At 40.4% G+C, this 24,212-nt stretch overlaps 1 long non-coding RNA gene across 1 annotated transcript; it reads right to left on the bottom strand.

The window, feature by feature from the left end:
• Positions 1–7,909: 7,909 nt before the first annotated feature.
• On the bottom strand, positions 7,910–12,127 carry LOC138737671 (uncharacterized). The gene is made up of 3 exons (XR_011341132.1): positions 11,946–12,127; positions 10,487–10,543; positions 7,910–8,138 (listed from the first exon to the last, which is right to left on the bottom strand). It is a non-coding gene; the product is annotated as an uncharacterized lncRNA (long non-coding RNA).
• Between the last annotated feature and the right edge of the window lie 12,085 nt (positions 12,128–24,212).

Genomic DNA, 24,212 nt, shown 5'->3' with positions numbered 1-24,212 from the left:
TTACAGGGCTTTGGGTAGAGCTAGTGAATTCTGCTGCTATATAAATCAGAATAAATGCAAACAATATTTACAAAATAGGCAAGTCAAAGTCTGTTACAGAGGATTGAGGGAGTTGCTCTGCAATCTGGCTGAGACTTGATAGGTTCAATGGCCTTTTTAAAAGGATAAATATTTTGTATCTATCCAAAACTGGAAAATTTGTTCAGAGCTAATCCCGGCTTAGTTACTGACCGATTGCTTTCAGTGATTGACATGGTTAATGAAGCAGTTAGCACTATGCCATTATAGCACCAGTGACCCTGGTTTGAATCCAGTGCTGTCAACAAGGGGGTTTGTCCATTCTCCCTGTGTCAGCATTGATTTCCTCCCACCCTTCAAACTATGTTTGAAAGTAGGTTAATTTGGGTGGCACAGGTTTAAATGGCCAGAATCGGCTTCTACCGTTTAGTACATAATTTTTTTTCAATGATGGAAGACATTGTCAAAAGTGTGTGAAGCATACATAGTCTGTAGTAGTCACTGGTTTACAGTAAAAACAGAATTGCTGGAGGAATTCAGCTGGTCTTTTCAGTGCCTTTAAGAGACAAAGCCAGAGCCCTCTTTCAGATGTCAAAAAGTGCTGCCAACTACACTCAGTCCTTAATACTCAATCTGAGATACAATGGGACTACAAGGTTTCAAGCCTCATTCTAGTCTTTATTAAAAACATTTTTTTTTAAAAAGTGAATACCAGAGGTAAGATGAGAGTGGCTGCCCTTGACATAACAACATTTGACAGTGTCACTGAGGTTCCCTGATGTAGTGACTATTATAGTCACTTGGAGGACAATTCTTTTTGTCTATGACTCATTCAAACAAATTCCAAAGTTTATAGTACTGTTAACAATGTTTATTATTTAATAAATTGCTCAACATTGTTACAAGCCATTAAACATTGTTAGACAGTCAATAGAAAATGTCGAAACATCCTCTGTATCCTCCATTCTGCAGAACAGAAGAAACTAAACTAAACCATTATCTCCTGGTCAGCAGAGATGAACTAGCTATGTCCCTGAAGCAAAGATGTTGCTAGGATTTTAAAAAAAATAAATAAATAAAGTTAAAACAAGAAGACTGCTTGTAAGCATGAAATACATTTTAGCCCCTACACCCTGATAAAACTGCTATCAATAGAAATCCAGTGAAACCTATTCTCTGGTAAATTGACTGATTATTGTGTTTGTTGGATGTCAATCAGTGTCAGGATATTGATGCAGAAATTCCTCAGGATGGGTTCCTTAGCCCAACCATCTTCAGTTCCATCATCAATGAACTTTCTTCCATCATCCTCAAAAGTGGGATATTCGCTGACAATTCACCAGATGGACAGGCAATAAACACTGGCCTTGCCAGAGGCTCCCATTTCCCATAAATCATTAGTTCTCAAGCATCTAGCACCTATGTAAGAACTTCTTTCTTCCCTGACTTCCTTTAACAAACAGGTGGACCATCAGTGATCAAGCAGGTCTGGCCAGCTCCAGCCTCTTCTGAGATTATTAAAGGGATTTTTGTTTTGGTAGTATTTTTTTTGAGAACTTTTTGTCTGGTGGATGAAGTTTACAGATGCAGCGTAGGATGCTGTGCCTCTCCCTCCCAACTCCTGGCTGAGACTCTTAATATGGACCATGGGTTTGGAAATACTGCCATAAACAGTGAAATGATGAACAGCAACTTCTTGTCATTTGCTTCCTTAGTGCTTTCTGATATTTATCATGTTGACAATGGCTACATATAAATGAGTTGTATGAATGAGATAGTAAGGAGTTCTGTTTTTTCAGTTAGTATAATTTAATAAGTACAAGTGACTGAATTGAATAATGTGCGTATGGCCTGCAAACTGAATTGCGACCCGGTTCACAAAATGGCCCTGCAGGGGCTAACGGCCATCGTCCTGTGTGGGACGGGCAGCGGTGGGAACGCCAGCCAGTTGGAAGCTGGTGCTGCGATGATGTCACTTCTGACATCAGAGGCAGGGAGTGAATTTAAGCAGACCTGGCAGTACAGCCTTTGACCATGACTCGACTGCGCACGTGTCGCTCTTAGTCCACACTTCATGTAGCGCACGTGCTACAGGTGCACAATAAAAGTAGGTAATTCTTAACTTTCATTTATTTCCCAGATAATTGTAATAGGAAATGTACAGTAGTGCATCAAAATACATTATATTTCATCACTGCTCTAAAATGATTTATTGAACTCTTTAAAGCTATGTTACAGTTGAGAATAATTGAATCAACACATTGCATTGCACCAAAACAACATCCTACAGATCCTGGAAATTGAAATGAATGATAGAAAATGGTATCGAGACAACATTTGCAGAGAGGAAGAGGCAATTAAATTTTGGGTATATGAACTTGCATCAGTTCCAAGAATAATGAAAAGTATGCAAGTTTAAAAGTTTCAGGGAAAACAAAGGGATAAAAGAAATGTAAATGGAAACTCTGCAACAGGGTAGAAAATAGAATAGAGCAGGAAACATTGACTGAGGGAAGAGATGTGACTGTGAGAACAGGGTTTCACTGACACCTGATTAAAGGTAAAGATGAAAATGAAACCAATGAAGAGAAACTAGCTCAGTCAGTCAAAGATCCCAGCAAAGTGCACATTTCTGATAGACAGGTGGCAGTGGATTAATTATATAACAGTTTATGGCATAGAAACAAGCCATCTTGGCCCTACAAGTCCATGCCGGATGGTCATAAGCAAAATGCTGCAAGTTCTGAATATCTGACATAAAACAAAATGCTGGAACAAAACCCCTGCACTTGTACTGCCAAACTCAGGCTGTCCAAAAATTGGAGAAACATCTCAGCAGTCTTCAACCAAATGGCATTAACATCTACTTCTCCAATTACTGTTAACACCCTCACCATATTTCCCCCTTTTCCTGTTTCCCAACTCCTTTCCTCCAGCTCCCACCCCATTCTCTATCCCTCCCCGATCACTGTTTATTTTTCTTCTACCTCCCACCTGTATCCACCAACTGCCTGTGAGCTTGTGCTCTTGCTCCCTCCTCTCCCCTACACCACTTTTTTTTATACAGGGGTCAACATATTTTTCTTTCTTATTCCTGATGAAGGGACCAGGCCTGAAGTGTTGATTACCCTTTACACCCATGTATACTGCATAAACTTCTGAGTTTATCCAGCATGTTTGTGTATCGCCCTGGCATGTACACCTCCTCCCCCACCTTAAAAAAGTGAAGCAACACTTCACTTGTTAATCCAGGGGGGTCAATTACTGCATTCAGTTCTTCTGGTGTGGCCACCTCTGCATTGTGAAGACAGAACCTTTGCTCCATTCACTGCAACATTCAGGATTTCCTTGTATACAGCCATTTTAATTGAACTTATTCCCAAACTGACATGTCTGTCCATGGCTTATTACAGGGTCAGTGCCGGGGGGGGGGAAGGCATTTGCTGGTGTTGCCCCCCCCCCATGAGGTATTGTGACTCCCCACCTGCTCACAGCCATCACCCTCCCCAAATGAGGTATTGTGATCCACCTGCCCCCACTCACAGCACTAGAATCACTAGTATGCATCAAGCGCCTCTAGCATCACTATCCATATAATGTAAGCAGCAGATTTCTCTGCTAGGTTGAAGGGAGAGCAGCGGCATTGCCACTGCCTGGAGAAAGTTCATGGTAGGCAGGAAGGCACCACCATTACCCCCCCTCCTCCCCGCCATATGAGCCAAGCGAGTTTTTGAGCATCAGATTGTGCCCCCTTCTCCCCCCCCCCACGGTTCCCTAATGCCCCCGCTAAGAGTTGTTAGGACACTGACCTTGGCCTATAGTATTGCCAGGTTGGGGAGCATGTGCATATTGGAGGAACAGCGCCTTATATTTCTGCCTTGGCAATCTCCAAGCAGATAGCATCAACAGGATGGCACAGATGGCATAGCGGTTAGTGCAACGCCTTTACAGCGCCAGTGATCAGGACCAGAATTTGAGTCCCACACCTTCTGTAAGGAGTTTGTATGTTCTCTCTGTGTCTGGGTTTCCCCTGGAGGCTCCAGTTTCCTCTCACTCTTCAAAACATTCCGGGGTATAGGTTAATTGAGTAAAGTAGGTGGCACGAATTCATGAGCCAAAATGGCCTGTAACTGTGCTGTGTCTAAATTAATTTTTTTATTAAAGAAATTCTGGTAATTTCCCTCCTTAGGTAATTTGTCCACCCCCTCACTTCCCCTACCTCTGAGGCCCCATTCCTCCTCTTCCCTCTCCCTGCCCGACACCACAACTTTGTAACTTCAGCTCCTTCCTCCAATCACAATGCACCTTTCTAAACGTATTTCATGTATCACCTCCAAGTTCCCTTTCTCCCTCCCCTCCATTTCCTCTCCCTCTCACCTGCCAACTTGTGCTCCTTACTGACCCCGTGCTTTTCTTTGGGCATCTGGTCATTTCTTGCTGTTCTAGATTAAGGCTTTTGACTCAATCCTATTTTGCCTCCCAGGGAAGCTTCCTGACCAGCCGAGTTTCTCGAATATTTTGTGTGTGATTGCAAAATGCTGGAACTAGCAGACCAGACAGCATCTGTGGAGAGAGAAACAGGGTTAAGCTCAGTGACTCTTTAGAACTGTGAATAGTTTGAGATGAACAGATGTACAAAGTGCTAGACAGGTGAATTTATGTAGATGGGATCATGGAGATATTTCCATGAGGATAACCATTTCTAATGGATGTTATGTGGCTAAAATACTTGCATTCTCCCTTTTCTTTGAGGGCAATTATAACAGCACTTCAATCAGTTTCTAAAATGAGGACTGCAACCAGTGAGAGGACCATTATAGTTTCTCATTAGCTCAATTATACATTAAGGAAATACTTCTTCCACCTAGGTTGATCACTGTGGAAACTTTACTCCACTGTTGGACTCCTCATGGAATGCAGTAGCACTTGGGTTGTGGAAAATGTTCACTGAACCTACACATCGAACAATACATTAATTGATCTTTATGGGGAAGATCCAATACAAATAAAGCTAATTCTCTTTTTTTTCCATTTCAACTGAGTTGATTTAAAATTCCAGTTTTCTTCTGTTTTAATTAAAAAAAACATTTTTATAATGTTATCTTTTTTGGTATTTATGAATATTTGTAAATATCGGAGACAGCTAAGAACCAAATTTCATGTATCGCATGTCCATCCATTTCACCAGCTTCCTAAAGAACTCTGGCAGGCTAGACACAGTGATAAAGGAGTTGTTGAGTCAAGCAAAGGTGGATCATGGGCAGATAGAAAGGAAGGACGAGAATTGTGAATTTGCTGGATTAAAGACATTGTTAATGGGGTAAGTGCTACTATGCGTGGTAACATCTTGTGGGAATAGTGTCTTGGACAATTAGAATTGTGTTTAAAATATTGAAAGACTTTGACAGGATTATCTGAAATGATCCATTTCTCTTATTACTAAGTTAACAAAAATGACCTGGGAAATTCAGGAAATTTGTTGTTGCAATTCTGGAATTCTGCCTGAGAGGGGAAGGCAGAAATGATTTTAAAGAATTTCTGTTTGAACACTTGATACACCATTAAATGTCAGGCTACACATGAGAGCTTGGATATGGAATTAATCTGGAGAGAGATAATTTTGAGCTCGCATGAGATGGTGGGTGTAAGGCCTGCTTCTGTGCCATATATTCTATGCTATTTTATAATTTCCTGATATTATCACTTAAAAGCAGAAATCTCAACATTTGTGTGTATAGATTAAGCCTGCTGGACAACAATTTTTAATAAAGTGAAAGCAGAATTCAACAGCAATTCATGTCAAAGGATGCAGAATCTTCAGTAACAAAAGATGATCTTTGCAAAAGGTTCCAGTGTGAAAATATTCAGGTGATTTCATTCAAAAGTTTGGAGCTTCCTGCTTTAGGCCTGTTTTACCTGTTGTGATCTGCTGTTAACTCTCACTGCAACATCACTACTTAACAATCTGAGAGCACTCCACAGCTCAGGATAATTTATTTTGAATTCATTTACAAACTGTTTAGTCACCACCTGAATCCTTTGTTTAGAATCTTAAAAGGGTTCTGTTGGTTATGATGAGCTTTGCTGTTGCTTGAATGTTTAAAAGAGGGGTGAAGGTTGTTTGGACAGATAGATATTTTGCCTCAAAAGTCCAATCATAATGGAAAATATTGGAATTGCAAAGCAAGAAGAAAACTCATTTGTTTGACTGGTCAGGTTGCAGCAGAAATTTGTAAGAGCACCTCATAAATATGATTACAGCATCCACTCAACTATCCTTACTTGTAGGAAGATGTACACTGGTTGGTGGATTGGATGGACACACGAGCAACTTTGTGGCTGATTTGTGCTCAACTTTGCTTTTTGTGGAATGTGGAGAAATGCGTGGCCTCCCTGCCTGTCTGGAATATTGTAGTTTGCAGATGGTCACGTGTCCTCCCTGTTTGAAACTTATTCGGAAGTCACATCATCTGTCAATCAAGGTGGACTCCAACCACCCATTAGTTCACTCCTTGCCATTGGCTTTTTTTAAATTACCTAGGGCCATTATTGGTTAGATGCCCAGATCAGAACTGTATAAAACATAAATCCAGCACATCTCTCTCTCTGTCTCGTGGTCCAAGTCCTGTACATCACTTCATGCCAGGTCACTGGCATCGCTGGAAGTGTCACAGGTAAGGTGTGATAGAGCCACATCCCCATTGGTACAGGGAACTGGGAGTATGTGAAAGTTCCTGTGTGTAGAGTGTGTGAGCACTGGTATCTGAGTCCATCCTGGGTCTGGTATGAATGCTTATAGCATTGTTTAGTAGTAGAGTAATTGAGTACCATTTGATGTTCTCCCCTGTTCGTCTCCTGTGTGTTCATTAAAGTTACCTGTGATTGTATCACTTGTGTCCGGACTCATCTCTCTGTGAATCCACCAAACTTGATACTCTTGATAATAAAATAAACATATATATAGATTTATATATTGGATACATCACCTATTGTTTCCATAAATATATCAGCCATTGGAAGAAGCAGTTGGAGACAGTGTTTATTATAATCAGGGTTCCTAAAATATTAATATATCTAAAAGAACAAAAAAAAGTCACTCCGGAGCAACCTTCATTTTTGGATTCCTCTCCAGTGATCCAGGTAGGTCATACCCTTAGAGTACTACAAAAATTCACACAGCCATCAATTATCCCTTTTAACACTGACAATTAAATCCATGTATTATCTGCTTTTCAAGCACTTCACCTAGCTCTGTAAACGCATCAAAGGCAGATTAGGGGAGTTTGAATTTACTGAGCTTTAATTTGCCAAGGTAGGTACTGTCAGAAGTGGAGTGCTGCAGTACTGAGCCAGTCTAAAATGGGCTTACCGGGTTGAAATGGGAAGGGGACGTCATGATGATGCCTTTTGTGTGCGACGTAAATGCGGGAAATTCAAAATTTCTCCACATCAACAGCAGCAATGAACTCGGCAATGGCCAGGAAACATTCAGCTCTCGACATGCTGCTGGGGTGATGACGAGGTCCATGAGCCTCCTAATACTCCAGGCACAGGATGAAATTAATTGCCAGGTAATGGACACAGTGAAGGATGGCCTGATTTTTGAAAGACCGGCCTCTCAACTCAGGGACTGTGCCTTTGAACAGAACAAAGCCCAGGTTATAAAAAAAAGTGAAAAGCCACCATAAGAAATTTCATCAGGTCATGGTTCATAATGGCAGGAGTGGCAGAGGGTGTCTGGACTGATCACTCTTCGGAATATCATGGATGATCTGTTTCTCTTCCCCCCCCCCCCCCCCCATTCCTGCTGCATCTCCAGCTGCCAACAGCAGTGTTGATGCAGGAGACATTAGAGATGGATGCTACCAGTAGAAATGATCAAGCTGGGCCTTTCGATCAGCCAGATAAAATAATTTGGTTTGTGATTACCATTGTACTTGTGTGTCTTTGTGAGTGTGTTTTCCCATAAGGACCCATCTTGCTAATGTTGCTTGTGTTCTCTTGGAAGTCAGCGCAACCAAAAATGCAGAAACCAACTAAGGTGCAGGTCATTCCCAAATGAAATGATAGATCTGCTGCTTTCCATGGACAATGAGGAGGCGGAGAGGTCATGGTGTCATCTGGAAAAACAGAGAGAACAAGAGGAGTGGATGCGGAGAGAAGAGCAGGAGGTGGAGAATGTGGCACATCAAATTAATGGCCTTGACACCGTGCTTGAAGGCATTCAGCAAGTGATGAGGAATCAGCCCTCACTTCTATGAGAGCTGATTTCAATCAGGGCTGCCCTGTATTGCAGTTCCCTGCTCCCTCTCCATACCACCAAACTCCTGCACCCCAGTGCAGTGCTCCTGCATCCCAGAAGTACCATTACTATTCCCCACCACATGACAATATTCAAGATTATTGTCATAGTAATAAAAGAGTGTCATATATGAAATTTCTTTTTGCTTGCTGCAAGGCAGACAGATTTGCTACTTACAGGAATTGTGTAAGTGCCTCTTATAGTCTTACAGTCAGAGAGAGAGAAGTAAGAAAGAGTCCTCCAGAGTCACCGAGTGTCCATAGATTTGCCTCTCACACTTCCACAGCCCCGCAGCCACAAAGAGAACAGCTGAACCATTGTCAACCCAAGCTCCAGATCTGCACTTTCGACATGGTCAGGAACCTTTTGGCACCTCCTTGCATCCTGATTCTAATACCTGGTACCCCTCCAATTAGTTCTAGTTAGTCTTCAGTAGTCCACAGCCCGGCGCGAGTCTCCTGACTGCCGTCTCCAGCGACCACAGGTTCCTCGCCTTGAGTTGCAAGCAGCCCACCGCATTTGCTGGTCCCTCAGCTGCAGAGCCCCCTCACTGGTCTGCCGCTGTGGTCTCCGCTTCTCCCTTTCAGACAGTGTGATCTTCCTATCCTCTGGTGCACTGCTTCAGTCCTCCACTTCTCCCGATCCTACAGCCCCTCATATCTGCTGCCGATCAGAGGCTCCGCCATCTTTGGCGCAGACCCACGATTGCGGGATTTCAAATAAAAACTGTCAGCTCCCTCAATGGGCCATTCAAAGCCAATGACAGTCGACTGAGTGGCTAGACCTCACGGGAGCACTGCATCACCTCTCCCCATGGGTTCATACCAGCAACCGTGCTGCAGCTACAGTGGCTCTTTCAGTACCACCACCTTCATCCAGACAGATGAAGGATATGAGTCATGTAGTCTACATTTCTTGTCCTCCTACCACCAGCTGCTGGAGTGATGTAAAATTGATCCACTCTGATTTGTCCCCTAACACTGTTGAACATGGTAATAGGTGTCTTTTTACTTTGCACAGTTGTAAATAGTCATTTCCATTTGTATTTGACCTCTTTACTCTCATTGTTATTTACATATTTTGAGTGCACTAAAAATTTCTGACATGTGCCATAAAAAATTACTGAGATTATTTGTTGGCTTCATCTTATGTTCACACAATGGATTCTATCAGTTTAGTTTACAGAAGGGATATAATTGCCTCATGAATAGCCTGGTAACTCCGTGCTTGTGCACCCTGATAAGCAACTCAATCAGGCTCAGGGAGATCGGGTAGCTCAGTGTTCCACTCTGGCAAGAGTGTTCCCTGATGATTTCACATACATTCTGTAGAACACAACTCTAGCGTCCTTTGAGACATCCGAAAGCATAATCTACCACCATCTTCGTCAAGCTCAAACAGTAGTTAAAATATCACTGCAATTGATTGTAGGAGACGGCAGTCAGGATTGGTTAGTGAACCCCTTCATCAGCCACTTCCTGAAGGTGTAAGCCTGGTCTCCAAGCAGATGGCATCAACAGGGTGCCAGTTGGTTTAGCAGTTAGCGCAATGCCTTTACAGTGCCAGTGATCGGGACCAGGGTTTGAGTCCCACACTGTCTATAAGGAGTATGTACGTTCTCTCCCTGGGGGCTCACATTTCCTCCCATTGTTTGAAACATGCTGGGGGTGTAGGTTAATTGGTCAGCACAGACTCATGACCCAAAATGTATGACCGTGCTGCATGTCTAATTTTTTTTAAATTCTCTACCATCCTCCTTGCTGACCTTAAATGGAAGTTAAAGTTTTGTTGCCATTAATCGAGTGCGTGGTGGTTAGTGAACCCCTTCATTAGCTATTTCCTGAGTGGGTAAGCTGGGTGTCCTATCAGATGCACAGGGATTTCCACTCCGTTAACAGTTCAGGGTTTCTGTGGGCTGAGCAATGTGATGTATAAAAATTCATGCAACCTCTGAAATTACAATATTTTCAAGTGGCCGCTTTACAATAACAGGATGAACTTGTCATAAGATTAATTTCAAATTGAGTCTATCAACCATTCCTTTTCTTTAACATATAAACATTTCATTCACATTACATCCTTATGACTACATGTGATGATAAAAAAAACACAATTTATTGTGTGATCCACACATACATCACTGTTCTGTGGGGTATATAAACTTACTTCATGTGGGAAGAGGTACCCGTTTTGATCTTTGGCCTTTCTGTAGCATCTGTAAAGCTGGAAAAAACATAAGAATGAGTGTGTAGATTGACATATGAAACACATTCACTGATAAAGACAGATAATTATAACTCAGGCTAAGATCCTTACCAGTGGCTGTGAACAACAACAGCTTGAAGAACAATCAAGTACTACCCTTTCTGATTGTAGTAGGCTCATGTGTTGTCATGGAGGGTGATGATGGGAATATGTGTGCCATCGATGGCACCAGCGCACATTGGATACCCCTGTTCTGCATTTCCATCCATTAACTCTTCGAGACGTGCACCACTTGGCAGTTCAACAAAACGTTTAGAAAGGGCACTTCTCAATGCTCCAGTAACCTGGCATATCAATACACACACTGTGCCAAGACCGACACCAAAAATACATCTGACAGATTGATATTCATGTGGGGTAGCATACTACCACAAAACAACAGCAAGGCTAAGCTGAGGTTCCAGAGGCTGTCACCAGTTTGTTGTCTTGAGTCTCAGGTACGGCTCAACGAGTTCCAATATAAAGTCAAAAGTGTTCTGAGACATACAAAAGTTGTTGACAACATTGCGTCAGAATGTGGGCCCCTGTATCAGATTGTTCTATCAGATACCAGTATGAATTAACTCAGAAAAACCAAACATCTCAGTTTATGGTGCCTAAGGTCTGCGTGCCTTTCTGCTTCACACTGCTCCCTGCTTCTCTTTAAATTCTCCTCGTACGTTTTTTTGATTGCAAGAACATTTTATTCACAAGATTGTGACATTGCATGCTTAATAAAGTTGATTATGACACTCAGAAGATTTGCTTGCATTCTAAGATAGCACAAAATATACATGGCTAGCAAATGTACCTGCTGTTCCATGGCCATTTTGAGTACAGAGCTATGTCACTTCCCGTCACATGTTTTACATCACACTAGACAATGGCTTGCTGTGTAAAAGAACTCACCAACCCAAATTTTCTTCTGTGTGAACAAGCAAGCCGGCTTCCAGAAACGGGTCGTGTATACGGCAATTACGCGGCTTTTCTGTGTAAAAAGGGCTAACGTCTCTCTTAGTAGAAGGGCAATTATTTGTTCACTGTATGGTCATTGGATATCATACAGATCTGTCATAACCTCAACTTGTCGTAGACTCGGAAACCTGTGATTGAATTTCCAAAAGTGCACAAAGGCCAATCAATTTCCAATAAAACTCAATTGCATTACACAAAAAAATTTACAGTAACTTTTTCTCCAACTTTATTCTGGAAACCAGTGATTCTTCCAGCCATGCCTTCCACTTCACACTTACAGTGCTTGCATCACCAGTCGGGTCGAAATGAGCAATTCCACTATGTGTTAGAAAGTAACTGTCTGCGCCAGCCATGAGGAAATATTCCAGCCCCAAAAGTACTGAGTCACAGAGAAAATTCTTATCACCTTGTTGTCTGTAATCCTCTGTAATCTTGTTTAGTCTTTAATTTTCTTCAAGCTTCATCCCATCCTCGTCGCCAATGTCACATTTGTGGCCCGAAATGTGAAGTTAACAAAACATTAAACACAAGTTTATCAGGTAAACTTCTCCGTTGTCTTTATTCTCCCGTTTCCTTTGTTCTCCTGCTTGTGTTCTTATCTCTCTCATACCACGTGACTTCCGGTACATCTCATACATATTCATTATCATGACACCCCCCTTCCACCATTTTCCCTGGTAAACAATTCCCTTTTTAATCCTGTGAATATAAATTATAATGTAAGAGAATGGTGTAATATTCAACGTATCATAGGTCAGTTGATACTACTTGTGGGGTATGCTTCAGAGATGCTGCTTTGCTATTTCCAGAACAATTAAGCCTTTTTTTTTTCCTTTCTGGAATGTTTTGACATTGCTCCCTAAATGTTCACTCACTATAGTTGCTCACTGTTTGCATTTCAATTCTGTCTCCACCATTGACCATCCTCCATTCCATCTTTCCTTTCAAGAACTTTCTCCGCATGGATTGTGGAACTCATCCCCTGGTGTTACTAACCTACAATTGACTGCATTGAAGGAAAACATGCCATGCATGTCACTGTAAGAATAAATTAAAATAAAGGAAGCTGTTGAAATTGTTTTAAAATAATGATACCAAGATATGTGATATAAAGCAAATACATGCAAGGGTAAAGGTGAATTACCGAAAGTAAACCACTCATCATGCTGTCAGTATAATTTGTGCCTATACCAATGTATATTGTGCAGTTCTCAATCATGGGATTAGCTATTTCCCACAATAACCATATTAATTCTATATTATATAATGTAAAAGCTACACTAAAAGGTTAATTACCTGAATGATGATGACTCTCTAATAAACTCACAATTGATTTGATGAATGTTCCTCACATCTGCCACAATTTTTTTTTAAAAACTGTTTTCTCTAAAATTTGAACATTTTGTGATCATAATTAATTATAAGTGACAAAAATGGAGGCATCTGAAAATATATGATGGAAATGTGAAACAAACTGACCATTCCTGCAAGGTCTAAGGATAGGCAAATTATTTTTATGAATAAAGGTTATTTATCTTATTGTTCCACATGAAGTGGAATTTATTTAAATGTTTGAGCATACCAGGTTGATAAAACAGAAACATAAAAACCCACAAAGATAAACAAAACTTCTTGTGTCCCACCAATTTTCTTTTCTGTCTTCCTTTTTACCCAACAACTAACTTAAAATCCAGACCTATCTAAATTGAAAACACCTAACCAAACAAGGCAACCAATGGCATTTCAGAACCAATGAATTCCAGGCAGCAGAGGTGATTTTTTTTTTTAAATTATGTGCAACTTTCTTTATCCACTTCTGTGATCAGTTTGCCAGAAATATCCCCAGAAACTTATGCTTCATAAAACTCTGGAATATAAAGGTTGATTTCTTTAGTTTCTCTCCTTCAAAATGACTGTCATGTAGTCATAGTCACCACAGATAAGTTTCAAACAGATTTGCTGTTATATTATAATCAGGGCCATTAGTTTATAGTGAATATCTCAAATTCCATTTTTATGACTTGAGTTTCTGGGACAGTTAATGATATGTTAAGGATCATATTCTATGGTAACATCTGTTCATAATTATGTCCAGTTGTTCATAGTGACCAAGTAAAGCGTGTTTCTGTTTAACTACATTGGTTTCTGGATTTTTTTCAATAGTTACAGAATTCTTTTCTATGACTTCTTCATAGAAAGGAACAAATAGAAGCAACCACAGATCAATTTTTAATTTGGATTGTTGTAAAGTGTATGAATGACATACTTATTGTAATTATGATTTGTGGAGGTGGTTGGTGGTATGAACTTCGGTGACATAGGAGGAAGTCAGAGAGGAAGCTATTCAGTATGAAGATAGCCAATTCATCAAAGTTACAGGAGTAGAATAGTTAACTGCTCAATATTATGCTTCTTATCAATATCAATACATCATAATTCCAGGTAAGGCAGTTTATTTATCAAAGTGATTTCTGATAGATTACTTAAAATCTTCTCTGAGACTCTCTCCAAATGTTTGTACCCTCTTTTACTGCCATTTCCTTTACTTTCAATTGATTTTTCACCATTTAATTCAATTTTCCCTGCATCTTACTTAGTTCCTAACTTTCTTTCCCATTTATGCTTTGTTCCAACTTTTCCTCCTTGGATGCTTAACCTCTCATTTTTGTTGGTTGTTGGTAGGACCTCATGTACCCCATTTTCTATGTGTCAGCACAGCCTTTTAATTAGTTGAGAAAAAATGGTGCTTAAGGCTTGAGTCATTTGAACTGATACAAATAATTGCAGTCTATGAGGCAGCTGTGCTAGCTGCCTAACAAATGCTTTTAAGATCTGGAGTATTTACAGGAAAAAGCTAAAAACCAGAAAGATACCAGTAATGTTATCTCTGCAAAATCTTCCAAATTCACTGAAGAAGGTGGGCACTGCATTAATGTCCATTCTCAGACCAACATCCCAAGCTTAAGGTCCTAGATATACTTAGTTTCATTGGACAGGCCACTTAATTTCTATGTCCATCCCAAGACTCCTAAAACAGATACTGTGGTTGGGTCAAAAGGTCAGTCATGGGAGAAGATTAGGTAGACAAAGGAAGAAAAAAAATCAAGATATGCTCAAAACTTCCTTAATAGAAAATTCCCACTGAACCCTGTGTTATCACCATTCAAAGTGGAGAAGGAACATTGTGGGATCCACAAATGCTGCCTTATCTGCTGAGAGTTTTTTGCTGAATCTATTCTTGGACAATGACCGAGCAGAGTTTTTTTCCACTGATTGCAGGAGGTTGCTTCATCCACTGTGATGTAACAAGGATAACTATACTTCGTGTTCCAATCTAAAATAGTGCTATTGGATTTGTTTTTGGTTGTGGGCACATTCTCAGCTTTGAAAAGTACTCCATGTCACGACCTCTCATTATCAACCCCGCATCCTGAAGTTGGAAACAGATGAGCACATCATGAAGTTACTGAACCTTAACATGGCATATACTGACTCAATAAGGAAAATCTCCATCGGGCACGCGGAACTCAAAACGGTCAACCAGTTTACCTATCTCGGCTGCACCATTTCATCAGATGCAAGGATCGACAATGAGATGGACGGCAGACTCGCCAGGGCGAAGACTACACAAAAGAGTCGGTAAAAACAACCAACTGAAAAACCTCACAAAGATAAGCGTATACAGAGCCGTTGTTATACCCACACTCCTATTCGGCTCCGAATCATGGGTCCTCTACCGGCATCACCTACGGCTCCTATAACGCTTCCACCAGCGTTGTCTTCGCTCCATCCTCAACATCCATTGGAGCGCTTTCATCCCTAACGTCGAAGTACTCGAGATGGCAGAGGTCGACAGCATCGAGTCCACGCTGATGAAGATCCAGCTGCGCTGGATGGGTCACGTCTCCAGAATGGAGGACCATCGCCTTCCCAAGATCGTGTTATATGGCGAGCTCTCCACTGGCCACCGTGACAGAGGTGCACCAAAGAAAAGGTACAAGGACTGCCTAAAGAAATCTCTTGGTGCCTGCCACATTGACCACCGCCAGTGGGCTGATATCGCCTCAAACCGTGCATCTTGGCGCCTCACAGTTTGGCGGGCAGCAACCTCCTTTGAAGAAGACCGCAGAGCCCACCTCACTGACAAAAGGCAAAGGAGGAAAAACCCAACACCCAACCCCAACCAACCAATTTTCCCCTGCAGCCGCTGCAACCGTGTCTGCCTGTCCCGCATCGGACTTGTCAGCCACAAACGAGCCTGCAGCTGACGTGGACCTTTACCCCCTCCATAAATCTTCGTCCGCAAAGCCAAGCCAAAGAAGAAGGAAAATTAATGGAAAAAGATTATAACATAATTTCTTCAACAATGTTGTATCAAATCCAGAACTCAATGAGATACACAGATTGGGACCATTCTTCAAGAAGCCCCCAGGTTCTAGTGAACCGGTGCGGACTTGAAAGGCCGACATGGCCTGTTTCTGCTCCGTAAATGGTTATATGGTTATATGGAAGCCATGCACCATGCAAAACCAAAAGCCCCTCATAAATGTTGGAAGGAGTGCATAATTTCACAAACTATGCCATCGGACACCTTCTGCCTTGGCTGTAGAAACGTTGACAGATCCTATGTTGACCTCATCTGTCTCCTCTGAAAAGCACTTCTCAAAGCCAAGGAGGACGCTAATCATTTTGATGTCATGGGGCTGCCTTGGAAGAAATCTATTTTCCATCATATCTTTTCTATTATTTTGTCAATTAATCAAACATATTTTCTTTCCCGCTTGTTTATTTGTTCTTAGTCTCGCCTGCCATTACTTCTTTTTTCATGATCAATCCATTCTCTTATGAATTCTTTCAATTTTACCTTTCTTGCCCTTACTCATTCTTACAGCCTTTTTCTCATCTTCGAGCTTGTTTCTTTCATTTGTTTTTCTGCCTCATTCCTTCCCCTCACTATAGAAATCCACTCGTTTAGTAGAATAAGGTACTTCAGCATGTTCCAGCTTGGATGCTTCAGAACTAATTCCACTCCCTGTCCTTTCTTTAGTTCAAATATTCATTCATTTTTCTTGCTGAAGTAAAATTGCCCGTGCTCCAATATTTATCAATTTAGAAACAAAAATCACTCAAGCATTACTCCACAATTATTTTGAGGAGTAAATAGCTGAATTTTATTCTCTTTTATTACTTACCAAACAGGCATAATAGCTTTTGTATATTCAAAATTACCCATCAAATTTACACCTCTCTTTGCTCTTCCTTGTTTCAGGAGATTGTCTTAATAAGTTTTTACTTTCTAGCTTTCACATAACACTGGTAGATCTGTTTTGAACACTCTCCCTGCTTCTTTCTTTAATGGAGCTACCAAGAAATTAAACAATACTCTTACCCTAATTTAACCTTTGATACCTTAGTTATCATCACATTTAATCTTGCGCACCATAAAATCTGAAATTAAACTGTAATAAATCTTAATTTCTGTCCACTAGTTCTTGATTGCAAGAAATTGGAATTTTGGAATCCTTACAGTAATCTCTATTCATCCATATCAACCAGACATTAACATTAAATACACTATTTTAAAGCATCAAAAGCAGGTAAAAATTCATTTCCAGGGCAATACTTTTTCCATCAAAAGCATACTCCTGGGCTTTATTTTCCTTCACTGTATATTGCCACACCTTTATTACCATATATTGCCACACCTTTATTACCATATTTTTTTTCAACACCGTGAGCAGGAAAGGGCTTTGGCAAATACTAGAGCGCCTCCGATGCCCCCCCCCAAGTTCCTCAACATGGTTATCCAACTGCACGAAAACCAACAAGGTCGGGACAGATACAGCAATGAGCTCTCTGAACCCTTCTCCATTGACAACGGCGTGAAGCAAGGCTGCGTTCTTGCACCAACCCTCTTTACTATCTTCTTTAGCATGATGCTGAAACAAGCCATGAAAGACCTCAACAATGAAGATGCTGTTTACATCCGGTACCACACGGATGGCAGTCTCTTCAATCTGAGGCACCTGCAAGCTCACACCAAGACACAAGAGCAACTTGTCCGTGAACTACTCTTTGCAGACGATGCCGCTTTAGTTGCCCATTCAGAGCCAGCTCTCCACTGCATGACGTCCTGTTTTGCAGAAACTGCCAAAATGTTTGGCCTGGAAGTTAGCCTGAAGAAAACTGAGGTCCTCCATCAGCTAGCTCCCCACCATGACTACCAACCCTCCCACTTCTCCATCGGGCACACAGAACTCAAAACGGTCAACCAGTTTACCTACCTCGGCTGCACCATTTCATCTGGTGCAAGGATCGACAACGAGATAGACAACAGACTCACCAAGGCAAATAGCGCCTTTGGAAGACTACACAAAAAAGTCTGGAAAAACAACCACCTGAAGAAACACACGAAGATCAGCATGTACAGAGCCATTGTCATATCCACGCTACTATACGGCTCTGAATCATGGGTCCTCTACCGGCATCACCTATGGCTCCTAAAACGCTTCCATCAACGCTGTCTCCGCTCCATCCTCAACATTCATTGGAGTGACTTCATCACCAACATCGAAGTACTCGAGCTGGCAGAGTCCGCAAGCATCGAATCCACACTGCTGAAGATCCGCAGAAGGAAGGCAGGGTCAGCAGGAGATGTGGATGGCATCCATGGAGAAGAGGCAAGTTTCAAATACGTTCTGATCTGCATTCACAAACTTCTACAGCTTCTTCAGACTTCGAGTAGAGCAGTTCTAGTATCTAGCAAGTATGCTCTTGGTAGTGCACATAGAGAAACTGTTGCGGGGAGGTGATCCCAATCTTCCTCATGTCTAAGTAAGTAGAGGCATTAATGTACTTTTAAAATTGTAACATCAATGCTTTTGTCCCAGGTCAGGTCATTGAAGATACTTATTCCAAAGAATTTGAAGCTATCTACTCTTTTAAATTCAGCACTATTAATATGGACAGGGGTTTTGGATTCTGCCTCCTCTTCATCTTATTGACATTGAGAGAGAGAGATTGTTATCTTGGTACATGCCACTGGACTTTCAATCTCTTCCCTGTATTCCATCTCATCAATTTGTGATACCCAACCTACTATTGTGATGTTTTTGGCAAATTTGAAGATTGTGTTGGAACTATATTTAGCTGTATAGTTACGTCCACATCATATAACACCCAATTTCACAGAATATATTGTGGATGTTAAGCAGTGCATACCCTGCATAGGGTTTGGTACTATCTGCGGTTCAGGCATCCGCTGGGGGTCTTGGAACATATCCCCTATGGATAAGGGGAGAAGTACTGTGCATAGAGAGAGAGAGAGAGAGACACACAGACAGACAGACAGACACACACACACACACACACACACACACACACACACACACACACACACACACACACACACACACACACACACACACACACACACACACACACACACACACACACACACACACACACACACACACACAGAATATATCTATATTATGAATTAAGGTTATCTTTGAATTGAATATGAAATTATTTCATTAATTACTGGTAACTATTTACAACTTGTACAAATAATATGTAGTAAATTATTTACAGAAGACCCAAACATACAAATATGAATTTAACGGATTGACATTTTTTCTCGAATTCTCTCAACCACCACACTACATTATGAACTAACCAATTCAAGAGCATGCATTTCTGATGCTGATAAACAGTAATAATGTCTCAGTTGGCTTCACATTTAACCATTCTTACGTCATGTTCTAAAGAGCTGTATTATCTGTACATAATCAATTCTAGAACATCACATCCACTTCTCAACATTGGTTGTAACTATCAAAGCAACATAAAACAGTGGTTCAATCAATTGCATTTGTAGTATTAGTTTTACATTCTTTGCAAACTATTCCCACATTTCAGAAATTCAATAACTATTTTTCTAACTTTTTCTTCAATATTTTTCATCCTCTCGTCTTCATGTTATACAAATGTTTCTCATTCTAATTTTCACTCTAGCTCTTCAAGAACACTGGAGATATCCTTTTCCTAACTTGATCTTTCAAAACTCGGGAGTCATCATTTCCAGCCTTCCCTCTCGTGGTTTGCAGTGCATCCTACCCAACCACCACGTTATCAACCTCATTTATGTATTTTGCAGAATACTGAGCTGACATCAGTATATCCAGAAGGAAAACACAAAATCTGAAGACACCATGGTTGAAGTGCAAACACAATGCTGGTGAAACTCAACAGGTCAAAGAGTGCCCTTTATATAGCAAAGATAAAGCACATAGCTGGTGAAGGATTTTCAGACTTTTTAAATTGCCCCCATATGGCAATATAATCAATCTTGAAAGCATCCAGCTCAGTTTGAACCCAGTTCAGGTCACTTACCGGCATGGTTGGCATAGCAGTTAGCACAACACCATGACAGTGCCACCAATGAGGACCAGGGTTCGAATCCTGCATTGTCTGTAAGGAGTTTATACATTCTCCAAGTGTCTGTATGGGTTTTCCCCGGGGGCTCCAGTTTCCTCCCACCGTTCAAAACACCTGCTTTTAACCCAGTGGCAATTCTATTGATGCCTTCACCTTTGGGCCCTTTATTCAAGCATCTCACTGGTGTAATGCAGTATTTGCTTTACTAACTGCCCTGCAGCAACGGTAAATCTTCCCATCTCTTGCAAGCAGACACTCAAACAGTCAACACCAAAAGTCCTTGGGTTTCAAGAAATACTTCCTACAATCATTTCACTATATTACAACTTCACAAGCAGAAGCATCACATTTCCATGTTCAAATTGTCTTCTGTGATTCTTTGAACAGATAATGTACAAAGAATGCTTCATTTACCTTGCTTATGTGGCACTGATTGGCTATCTAATGTACTCTTGATTTTTCCTGTGGCCTCCATAAGAAGTGATCTACCTTTTAAATATTTAAATTTATTTAAGAGAGATGAAATGTGGATGTCAGAATTCAATAATTATTCATCTACTCTGCATAAAATGTTTTTTTTAATCTGAATCATGCCAGAAGGATTTTTTTTTGAGGATACATATTTAAAGTAAATTGTCTTCAGTGTTTCCATTCACAGTATTCACCATTAATGTATTTGAAAGGGTGTATACAGATGTAAGATAACTTAAGTAAACCTAGACTTTGGCACCTAATATCAGGATGCTGTCCCAACATAGATTGTGCCAAATCTAAACTACATATGTGCTGGCAACTGTTTCTATCGACTAGCTCATTCATGACAAGCTGTCTGTATTTTTACTTGCTAAAGCCCACGCCCAGTCTGCATGGTGACATTAATAGCAGCATCTGGTGTCGTCCTATGATAAGAAAATGCAAAGAGAGGAAGAACATGGTCAAATACTCTCAGCAATCTATGAGATTCATATTCTATTATTTCTATCAAGTCGCTTTACAAAGAAATTATTTACCTCATGCTGCAAAACATTGCACAAGTGTTTACATATAAAAACAGTTTGGTGTATATTGCAATTTATAGAAAGTTTAATTACATATCTTTTTTTTCTCCAAATTTTCTGCATCAAGACCTTTATTGGGGGCCCTTCAGTGGGCAAGGATCTAGTTTACTAATGTGCAGCCCATCCAGCTGAAACCAGTTGCGACTATGATTTTTCTTCCTTTAACTTGAAAACATTTATCTTTACTGCTCATGCCTGAATCTCAAGATTAATCCACAAAATGTAAGAATGATCAAAAATCAAAAACAGTAACATTGATCAGATTATTTTGCAATATTGTTTCATTACTTGTGAAATAATTCAACATCTTTTTGAGGACTTGAGAAACATTATAAACATATGCTCTTTCTTTTTTAAATAACACCAAGCAGTTCCTTCTGTGCAGAAACTGCAGTCCAGGAATGGGATCTGACCACAGCTTTACATTTTTGTTTACATATTTGTGAGTCAAAATTAACATTTTGCATGTTATAAAGTGAGAAAGATTCCAAATATTTTTTTTTTCCCCTTGATGTTGAATTTTTCACCACATTGTAGAAGGGCCTCAGAGAAGAAAGATATTCCTGTTTCCTCTCCAAATGAAAATATTCTGTGTAAATTGTAAGACTTCAAATATCTTGATGTCTTTCCTTATCCCTTATTGATTGCCAGCTTTGTGATGGTGGATGGAAACAGAGCAGCCAAAAATAGATATTGACTGAAGAGGTATTGATGCAGATTGAGAGTAGTGGATGCTTCATAGTTATTTGAGCGATCAAAATCAAAATCCCTCCACATGCAAATGCTACTGCGGAGTTGGCAGGATTTCTGAGATAACCAACTCTTATTGGCCATGAATGATAGTTTTCTATTAAATGTGTTTTTTTTTTAATAAATGTCAGTGTATGACTTCACCAAATTATTTCTTTTTAAATAAAAAACTTTATTTAAAGAATTTGCAAATATTTATAGAACAGAATGTTCACCTTTATCAGCCATGTCCTTTCATTTGCCTTACTTGAGCATGACGTCAATTTTCCACTCAGAACATTCCTTGTGTAAATTCTTCATGCCTTTCCCTGTATAGTCTTTGCAACAGTTGCACCAAGCATTAGTACAAGCCTCAGTAGGTGGTCCTGCATCTTGGTCTGGATGAGTCAGTTATGGATATTTCTTTGCATTGGGAAACTAATCAGAGGGAATATTTCACCAAACTGATCATCTCCACTGTTGTTGCATTTAGCAGCCACTGCAACGCTTATAAATTCATACAGCACAGAAACAGGTTCTTTGGCCTATCTCAGCCTACCATCCAATCTGCCTATCCATGCTGATCCCAATTGTCTGCATTGGGACCATATCCCGCTAAGCCCTTCCAATCCAAATATTTTTTTTAAACTTTGTGATTGTACCCTATCTCTTCACCACTTCTGGTAGCTTGTTCCATGCACACTTTCTGTGTGAAAATTCTATGGAATAAGGTCATCCCACCATGACACACTGAAGCCTTGAACCTGTATACCCTTGGTTCATCATTCATGCAACCTATGAGAGAAAAAAAATAATTAATGTCATGGCAACATCATGTAAATCCTGTAAACAAATAAAAAGATATGTCTTGAATATGATCTTTGTAGCTTGAGTACAGATACCTAGGTTATGCAGCTGAGTGGATGAATCTCAACAAAGATAATGTCACACCACCAGTCCATCTTGACATATGAACATTCCAAAAAGAGAAAATGATGGTCTCATCAGCAATACAGACTCCCCAGGGGCACAGTTGGTGGGATTGAGATTTTGGCTACTCGTGAAAGATCTGGCATGGAGGACTCTACATTTTACTGTCTTGTAATGACTTGGTGTTTATTTTGATGTCCTCATGGTGTGGCATTCTTCCAAATTACTTTGTATGTTAAGTAACCAACATTCCAACAAGTATGTTGAGGAATCACTACATCCTTTACCTGCAAGGCCTCAAGAATATTTCATATAGACTACCACCTCTCTGACTTATGCTCAGATATTTCTCAGTACAAGCATTTCTACAAGGGACTGGTGGTACCAACTGAATGAAAGTTTTCACAGCTACATGGACAGGCCTATGCTTTACAACACTGAAAGAGATAGAATCTCAGCATATCATGACATTTGATACCTTCATACTCAGGGTTCAAGCATTGTTTGATAGCCCCATTTAAAGGTTGACATCAAGATCAGGCTAACTTGGGTCCATTCCCCCCCCCCCCCCCCCCACTACTTACACTAGGTATTGTACATCACACTCCTGCAGGCAATGACTTGTTCTTAGCACCCAGATAAAATGGAAGCCTCTTTGGGTAGCAGCCAAGAGTTAGGGGTATTGGCCACAATGAGCGGACTTCCACCTGACAGTCAGATTTGTTCCTGCAATTGAGATGATACCATCCCTGATGAATCTGAGAAATCATCTTATACTCCATGTAACTACACAAGCAAAGAATGGAAAAAAGTCATGGGAATAGGATTTGACCAAGTAAAAGGATTAAGAAAATAAAATCTTGTGCTTTAAAAGTCTGACAATTTCCATCTCTGGGAAGTGCCCTTGAATCTCAGTTGCCAGTGGCTATTGTTAGAGATCAAACCACAATGAAGAAGAAACCTTTTACTGTTGTGGATATGAATCTATATTTTATATGTTTTATTCTCAAATAGTTGACTGCTATACAAGGGCTGCTTGTGTTGCTTTTCTCTGCTATTTTGTTTCACATTCAAAACACAAATGAGCCTGGAGTTTGTTGAAAGCATAGAAGTCCAAAGGTTACCAAAGGCCAACAGATTTTCTCTGTGAATTTATTCAAACTGCAACAATTCAGTTCAGCAAGTGACCATTAAGTCTACTTTACAAATAAACAAAGGATGGAGTTCAAGGTCACATCACACCACACAAACGGACAGATATCTACAGCTGCAGACCAGCAAGCCATCGTTTCAGGATTTTGCAATGTCAAAAAAAAATGGATGTGCCAAATTTGGGCTGCAGCTCAGCTTCATGCTGACATTCATGTGGATTTCTCTGCAAGAAACCTTTCTCATTGGCACATTTTACCAGAATTCCAATCAATACACATTCACATTTTGCTTCTATTTTAATTGCTTCACACTTATTTGAAATGAATTACATCCGTGACACAGTTCCTTAATCTTTATAGAGCTGG

This window comes from Narcine bancroftii, chromosome 6 (genome assembly GCF_036971445.1).
Source record: "Narcine bancroftii isolate sNarBan1 chromosome 6, sNarBan1.hap1, whole genome shotgun sequence".
Lineage (NCBI taxonomy): Eukaryota > Metazoa > Chordata > Chondrichthyes > Torpediniformes > Narcinidae > Narcine > Narcine bancroftii.
This window is presented reverse-complemented; position numbering and strand designations above follow the sequence as displayed.